At 45.6% G+C, this 9,309-nt stretch overlaps 1 protein-coding gene across 1 annotated transcript in view; it reads left to right on the forward strand.

The window, feature by feature from the left end:
* The window catches only part of LOC141271460 (uncharacterized), a 549,319-nt gene that overhangs the window by 385,925 nt on the left and 154,085 nt on the right, over window positions 1-9,309 (forward strand). The gene's annotated exons all lie outside the window — the stretch shown is intronic.

Genomic DNA, 9,309 nt, shown 5'->3' on the forward strand with positions numbered 1-9,309 from the left:
CTTGGTAAGAAAAGGATTCCATCTTGCCACCACACAAGCTAGACATCTGAAGAACATAAGACATTTTGTCTTATACAGTACATAACCAGTACTTGTCAGAAATTTCTGCCAAGATGAAGGCCGAGAGAGCACATGCACAAAATACTGATGGAACAACCCCTCACACACCTAGGATTTATGAAGAGATGGTAGCCTAGTATTCTAAATGCACACAGATAAAGCTTATATAGGGCACCATTCACATAGATAAGGGTAGTGCACAGTGTCAGGTTTACAATCTGTAAGTAACACCCATATTATTAGATCAGACAGGCTGCCCAGAACTACATATTAAGTATACTCTTGACGTCAGAAAATCTTGGCACATTATTGAAATACTGATCCAGGGTAATCTAGCACCAAATACCCTGCTTTGTTCAATCGTACGGTTTTAATGGGGATTCAAACTGAAAACTGTTAAATAAATTGTCTTCTGGGGTCACCTGTTCAATTTCCATACAGGAAAGTTTACATTGGGGACAGACCGGGTGTCTCTGATAAATTGGACGTTCAGTGTATAATACTGGGGGATAAAACAAGACTGAACACAAGACCTTCACGGCCTTCTACACATCATAGGGAAGATCTCATGACACCTTGTCTCCATCTACCTGATAATTCTAAGGAACATTTGGATTTTCTTGTTTACAGTCCTGTGGAAGAAGATGACGGGGATATCTCTCTGGTGTTGTCCGCTCACTGGATAGAACTGGAGAAAACACAGTGATTGAATTCATCCTTTACACACAGATAATTATAGGTGGTGTGTATTTATTCCTGTCTATTACCTGGTGATGTGAGGGGCTGGGAAACCTCCATCATGATGTCCTTGTACAGATTTTTGTGTCCTTTTCGAAATACTCCCAATCCTCCATGGAAAATAGACAGTGACATCCCGACACCTTATACTGTCATCCCCCCGATCCCTTTGTAGTGTTACTATATAATGTCCGTCATCCCCCCGATCCCTTTGTAGTGTTACTATATAATGTCCCAGCAGTGTCACCTCTCTAGTCAGCAACTCAATCATCTTGTAGGTGCGTTCTAGGCTGTGTTCACATGTAGCATAAAGGCTGTATTCTTTCTGTTGCTTTTTTGCTCAGAAATTCTGCTTTAACTGTTCAAACAAATCAAAGTTATTTCATGAGAGCTCCACTTACTGTGTGTCTAAAGATACTGCTGAACTGCCGTTTTGGTATTTTTATTCTATTAGCTTCTATGTGGACCTTTAAAAAAATGCATGTAAAAATGCAGTTGATTTTTAACTAGAGATGAAAGAACCTTTAAAGGTTCGGTTCGGATCGGCGGACGTCCTGATGTTCGCCGAAGAGTTCCCCAAACCCCATTAAATTCAATGGGAGGCAAAACCAAACGCATAGACAACAACTTCAGGGGTGTACAAAAGCTGCCAAAACAGCTCAAATTAGGGGCAGACACCAGGAAAAGAGGCATCAATTGACCCAGAGAACACATAGTATAATTGCGCAGAATGCATGCATGGAACAGGGCCTGGGACAGGGCTTGGACCAGAATTTCTAGCTTAAGCATTGATCAGTAACAGGTGGATGAGTGACAGGGTAGGCCTGGTGCTCTGAGAGCCCTGCCAAATTCAGGCAACACACATGAAGGAGACCCAACTTGGAGTCCAAGCATTTCCAAAAATTAGGTGCTTACACCTGGAAAAGTGGCATCAATTGACCAACAGTAGAAATGTTATAATGGCACAGCAGCAGTCAGCCATGGGCCATTCATGAGGTATCAGGGTATGGGCCAGCATTTACAGCTTTGAATTTAAGTTCAAATTAAGACAAAGTGGGTGAGGGACCGATGTAGGCATTCTGTGTTGGGAGCCCTGATATTTCATTCAACAGCTCAAACTGCTTTTCTGCTCTGCCACACTCAGGTGGCACAAATATCAGTTTCATAGACTACTATTGTTAGAAAAATTTAAGGGTAGTAAGGACGGGGTCCCACTAGCGAATCACATCCGATGCGATAGCATCGGATGCTATATGCTAATGACAATCGGCTCCCGCTCTGCTGCAATGTCAGTGCTCTGTGCTGCAATCCTCTCGCATAGAGAGGATCGCAGCACAACTGCGGAGGGGATGGAGAAATCAATTTCGCCATCTCCTCTGTTGCTTGCATTGGCGGGAATCACATTGCACTCAGGTGTTATCCGATTGCAGTGCGATGTTTCACACACATCCACAGGCTTATATGGGTGCATGCGATCCGAATGCAGCATGCTGCTATTTTTTTCCAGCCCGATCGCAATCCGATATGCTTTGGAAAAAAGATGCCACTGAGCACACCATCATGGGATCAAATTGGTCCGAATGCAATCCGATTTTTTATCGGATTGCATTCGTCCAATTTAATCGCAAGTGAGAGCAAGCCCTAACACAGATAGTTGACTGAAAGGAAATGCAGGCCTGCTGGTCTGGGAGCCCTACTGCTACAGGCAACACGCATGAAGGAGACCCAACTTGGAGTCCAAACATTTCCAAAAATTAGAGGCACTACAGGCAACCCATCAGATGGAGACCCAGCTTGGAGTCTCCATATTTCCAACAATTATCGCCGCACACCACTGAAGTGGCATCAATTTCCCCAGAGCAGAAATAGTATAATGGGGCTCTGAAGCCCCTTCCACTACAGGCAACCCACCAGATGGAGACCCAACTTGGATTCTACATTTCAAAAAATTGTTAGTAACATCAGCAGCAGTAGCAACAGCAGACACAAAAGCCACGTCAAAGATGTCACAGACTGCAATAATGCGAGATCAGTGCAGCACACTAAAAACTACACCATCGGCTAGCCTGCCCAGTCAGCCACTGGGGTGCAAAAGTCATTGGAGAACCATGACTTGTTCATCTTGATGAAAGTTAGGCGGTGTCAGGAACGACACCAGAGGGACCATACAATATCCCACCACGGCCACCAATTTGTCAGGGATTGACATGATCCCTATTACTCGCCGAGACCAACCACTGTGATCTCTTAAGCAAACAGCTCTCTGCTGCCCCCTATCGTCTGGACAATTGCACGATTGGCCGACAATCAATATAGGAGGCTGCAGGCTGTTCTCACTAAGTAATTATCAGCAAGCTAGCAGTGAGCGTACGGCATACACACCACCTTCCAACGCATGGAATATATGTATATGCCCTCATACTATCACTGATAGCCTCACGATAACCCAATTAATATTATTCGCTGCCACCACTGATCAATTTTAAAATATAATACAGGCCTGATCAGACGCCTGCTTTCTGGTAGTACATATGGCTTTGGGGGAGGAACGATTACAGGACAAAAGAAACAGGATTATTACATTTTATATTTAATCCCAAAAGGGAGGCAGTGTTTATGAAAAATATACAAAAGGTTTTACAAAGAGAGTCATTACAATACAGAATATACAGTTACACAAATAAAATGGGATTAAAGAAGAACTTACTCGACAGATCGCAGAGACTATTCAGTCTAGCTGGAGGGAAGGCGCTACAATGGATTTGACCGTTATTGAACGTTACCCCTGCTATATAAAATATATACTCCCAGGATGAGTATGGACCCATCTTCGACTGGGTCTTTTATGCCGAAGCGGGGGATCTGCCCACACACCCCCTGTGATGACATCACGTGGGCGGGGCTCCACCCTTCATGTTTTTATTAAAATATCTAACTTTCACGATAACTCCTTGCGGGTTAATCACAGAAGTGCGTGAGTGATACCATATTTTCCATTACGAATTTACCTTTCTTTAGAGACCACACAGGCCATAGCTGCAGTCTGTTATTTTGTACTTTTGCATTACAGCTCACCGGAAGAGCGTACAGATTCGGGAAATTATGCATATTGTTCCTCAGCTGACCCTGCCACTAAAAATGTGTCCAATTATTATCGGAAGTATAGAACTTCCAATATGCCATATTTCGTGTCGGTGCCAGCGAGACTATAGATTTCTGTTGAGCAAAAGGGGATGCCCTGGGGGTGAGAGAGAATTCTTTTGAAGCCAGGAACTACATCCTTCTCACCTAGGTGTATGTGTATATATATATATATATATATATATATATATGCTAATTTGAATGGGCTATTGAGCTCCTTTTACTCTGACAGATGGTCGATAAGGGAGGGGGGAAGAGAGGGGCTTCAGGGGGAGTGAGAAATTCTTAATATTTTCTATGACAGGTGGTCTACACTTTCAGGGGAGAGCTGGATGTGCTTATCCATCAGGACACCAGCAGCAGCGCTGTAGACACGTTCTGAGAGAACGCTAGCTGCCGGACATGACAAAACCACCAAAGCATGACAGGCGAGCTCAGGCCACTCTTCCATTTTTGAAGACCAAAATGCAAAAAGGTCCAAACTTCCCCTGATGGCATTGATCTTGAGCTTGAGATACTCCTGCACCATCCTCTCCAGTCATTCACTGTGTCAGATTTGCACTCTGTTCTGCTGGTTCACGGGCTGGTCTAAAAAATGTGTGAAATGACTCACAGAAATTTCTTCTGCCACTTACACTGCTGCTGCTGATAATGTTTTTGCGTTGACGACTTGACGTTCCCGGGGTTGGAAGACTAGAACTGCGATGCACACTGTGTGCCTCACTGCTGTCTTGGAGAAATCCACTCTTAAGATTTTCTACAAGCGTGTTTTGATACTCCAGCATGCACGTGTCCCTTTCCAGGGGTTGAAGCATCTGGCAAAATTTACTCTTGTACCATGGATCTAACATAGTGGCAACCAAGTAGTCAGCACTATATCTAACCCTAACAATACGCGCATCATGTTGCAGATAGTGCAGCAAGAAGGCACTCATGTGTTGGGTGCTTCCATGAGGTCCAAGTCCATGGTGTGTTGGTGGCGGGGTAACACTCAAGCTTGCTTCCTCCGTCCTCTCACCCGAAAACCACGAACAACCGAGAGGGGATCATTCTCCTCTTCATCTCCTGACTGTTGCGCTCCCATCACCTCTTCCTCCTCTATTTGTTCCTCGGCTCTTGCTCCTTCACTAACAGTTTGTCTAGTACCATGAGCCCCCCTCGATTGTTGTAATCCGCCCTCCCATGGCACCTGCCTATGCAACGACAGTCCTGAACTTAGGGATATGTTACAATGCTGGTGTAATACTGCTGGAAACCAGTGGCCAAAGAAGCACAAGTAGGAACAGCAAGCAGTAGTAGAAGTTCTTGGAGATAGAAAGGAGTTGTAGGAAACAATCCGTAGATAAATTAGAACAGCCTGGGTAAGAATGTTCAGGAGCTGGAGACTGAAGCTAAGCTAACAGCTAGACACAATACTGAAGCAATCAGTGAGAGATCCATGCGGCTTTAAGTAGATCCAAACAGGAAACAAGATGGACTCCACAGATTCAGAATCCGCCATCTTGGAAAAGGGAAATTGAAGAACACAACAGCAGCCTCCAGTGGTAAGGAGTAAAACTGCAGCACAATTATTAAAGTGAACAATAGCTGCCACTAGTGGTCAAACTGTAGAAGGCAACAGAATTCCTGACAACATATTGTTATCCCTTCTGCATCCACCTCTGCTTCTGCCTATTCCTCTGGGACCACTAACTCCTCCCGCAGACTATTCAAAGTGTGCACCTGCATGTAGATGACCAGAATAGTAATGCTGATGATGGCATTATCAGTGCTAACAATCTTAGTAGCCAATTCGAAACTGTGCAGAAGGGTGCAGAGGTTCTTCATCTGTGTCCACTCCGCAAGTGTGATTTGCACCACGTCCGTACTGTGCTGGCCCAGGCTATGAAAAATGACACTGCTGCCACAGTCACTGCAAGATGTGCAGAGTGGAATTCCACCGTGTTGGCACATCGCATATCAACCGGTTAACCAGTATGCCGAAAGACCTCTGCAGGGATGAAAGTTGATGACCCATCAGGTAAGAACGGCCGTAAGTGAGCACACAGCGACCATGCCTTCTGCAGCATCGCATCCAGGCTGGGATAGTGGCGGAGAAATTGCTGTACCACCAGGCTGAGGACGTGAGCCATCTAAGGTTCGTGTGTGAGGTTGCCCCGGCGTAGGGCCGCCACCAGGTTCGCACCGTTATTGCACACGGCCTTCCCTGGCTCCAGATTCAATGGAGACAGCCATTGATCAAACTTGGCCTGGATAGCTGTCCACAACTCTTGAGCTGTGTGCCTGCGATCTCCAAGGCATAATAATTTAAACACTGCCTGATTGCGATGAGCCCTGGCTGCGCAGTATGGAAGTAGGGGGATTCTCTCTGCACTGTTGAAACACATGTCTCATTAAAGGAGAGGTTGAGTGCACAGGTGGAGACCCCAGAGGAGGTGGAGGAGGCAGAAGTGGAGGAAGTGTTAGACACAGAGGTTTGTCCGGCAAACCTTGGGGATTTCAATACTTTTGGAGCAGCCCCTTCCCGCCTGCCCCACAGCCACCAGCATCACCCAGTACCCAGTCAGCGAGATGTAATGCCCCTTGCCAAGCTTGCTCATCCAGGTTTCAGTGGTGAAATGCATCCTGTCAGACATAGATTTTTTTCAAGGAATGGGTGATGTTGTCTGCGACATGCAGGTGTAGCAAAGGCACAGCTTTCTTAGAGAAGTAATGGCAACTGGTTATTGGTACTAGGGGACTGCGACGGCCATCAGCTTTTGGAAACTGTCTGTATCCACCAGGCAGAATGGCAGCATTTCTGTGGCCAACAGATTGGAGGTGGTGGAGTTCAAGCTCTTAGCTTTGGCATGTGTAGGAGGAAACAATCTTTTACGTGACCGCAACTGCGGGACCGAGGTCTGGCTGCTGTGCTGAAAGAGGGTGGAGGAGGGTGAACACGACAAACTGGTGGACTGTGAGTGAGGTTCAGGTGGAGATGTCATAGTGGATTGAGAAAGATGTACTCGGTGAAACAAAAACAGCAGGCATGTCCACTTCCGTAACAGCTGACGGGCTCTCGTTCACCCCGACCGTAGCAGGTAAACAAGTGGAGGTTCTGCAGCCAGAGACCTGTGTGAGAACACTTGCCACAGTGATGGAGGAAGAAGCAGCAAATTCGGTTGATTGGGGCGGCCGGTGATTGGAGAGTCCCGCTAGTCCGCATTTTAGCGCAGTGAGATTCCCAGACTAATGTATGTTGATCGCGCCTGCGCATGTGCCGGTTCATGCATGTAGAAGTCAAATTATTGCAATTTTTGCCTCTACTGAGTCATTTTTTACAAAGTTGGCAGATAACATGAGTTGGATCAATCTTTGTAGTCCTCTTCCTCCACCTCCTCTGCTAAGCTACTCAGCTGCCTCTGGGTTCACACTAAGTGGGATCTACAACCTCATCGTCATCCTCTGTTCTCCCACTCCTCACCCTAAGAGTCACCCTCCACCTCTTCCTGCTTCCTCTTACAGTCCCCGTGCGCCTCAGGTATCTGAGTCTCATTAGGATCACCTCCGGGGGTTAATGTCTGGTGATGAGGGTCTGGATTCTTCTCGGACCCTACTTTGTCTGGCCCCGGAACCAACTGAACAAAACTTTGGCCATTGCTCCTCTTGAGTCTGTGTATCTTTGGTGCAGGCCACTGATGCCCATGGAATAGAATGTGTGAACAGCCCTGCGGACTCGCTCATCTGTGGTTCCCCACAGTCAGTTGGGTGGTTGGAGAGTTATGAAGCGTGGAGGAAACAAGGTTAATTGGGGTGCCACCTCTGAGGACTGTACTGTGTGTGATGTTAAGGTGGAGGAAAGGCCACTTGATGCAGTGCTTGCCATTCACTGGAGCACATGCTCTTTCTGGCCCTCATCTACAAGGCATACCACTATGCGGCTGCCAAAGAAAGGGAGTCGAGTGACCCGTTCAGTATCAGAAGATGTCTTTGGATAGGATGAGACGGTGTTTGTTCAGTAGAGCTTTCAGTAACATTACCACCTACCCCATGTATACCTAGAACACCAAGCCCATTTCCCCTTCCACCACGACCTCGCTTTTTCCCATTGATGTTTGATTTACCCTTCCCCTCTTTTAACCAGCTGTTTCACAACCCTAGGCCCAGACCTGTCAGTCATGTGTCACTAAATTAACAATCAGTATTTGTTTGCTGAGATAGTGTGATTGGACCACACAATTGGCACAAAGGATTTAGATTCTGAAATGTGGATTGGTGTCTGGACCACACAATAAGCACAAAGGATTTAGATTCTGAAATGTGGACTGGTGTCTGGACCACACTATTAGCAGAAATTATTTAGATTCTAAAATGTGGACTGATGTCTGGACCACACTATTAGCACAAAGGATTTAGATTCTAAAATGTGGACCGGTGTCTGGACCACACTAATGCCACAAAGGATTTAGATTCTGAAATGTGGACTGGTGTGTGGACCACACTATTAGCACAAAGGATTGATATGCTGGAAGGTCGATTTCACACAGGATCCTATCTATCTGAACAAGCTGACAATAAACCACCTAGATACCTATCTGACTACTTGCAGCAGCCTCTCTGTGCTGTTACACTGACAAAATGGAGCCGAAACAACATGTCCGCTTTTCTACATGGAGAGGGACATGTGTCTTCAGCAGCCAATGACACAAACCTTTGTGTCTGGACATTGTGGATGGTTTCTGCTCCCTGATTGGCTGCCGGAATCTCCACACATTAAGTTAAAATAAAATAACAGACCACTCCACCCCTCATCAAACATGTCCCCTCCGCTAATCATACAGCACCACTATCCTAGCCAAATTCCTAACAAAAGCATTAGTGGAAACTTGATCATTTACTGAACTTTGGCCGAATTTTGCAGATTTTGAGGAAAATGCTCGGGAATCCAAACACAAATCTGAATGTACAATGTCCGTTCTGACTTTGAGGTTGGCGAACGCTCATCTCTATTTTTAACAACAACCCAAAAACATTTCTGTGGTATAGAAAAAAGCACATTAAGTGCAGATTGTAAGCAACGTTTTTAAACTACATCAAATAAGGAGGAAAACACTTTAAAAAAAACGCAGCAAAAATGCAATAACCAGAGGAGATTGTTATTATGTAGTTTGTTGTGGACACCTGCAGAAAATATATGGAGAAAAAAACAACAACAGTATTTATGCAATGTGTGAACACGACCTTACAGACACATAAAGCCAGATGTTCTATAGTGAAGATTATGTAATAATGAGAAAGTTCTATCTGCTCCGACTGTTAATGATCACAAATAACCCAGAGGTCCGGACAGTCCTGGATACAGCGGACAGTCCCGGATACGGCGGACGGCCC

The sequence above is a fragment of the Phyllobates terribilis genome, unplaced genomic scaffold (genome assembly GCF_046119375.1).
Source record: "Phyllobates terribilis strain yellow unplaced genomic scaffold, ASM4611937v1 Scaffold_5__5_contigs__length_657084704, whole genome shotgun sequence".
Taxonomy (NCBI): Eukaryota; Metazoa; Chordata; class Amphibia; order Anura; family Dendrobatidae; genus Phyllobates; species Phyllobates terribilis.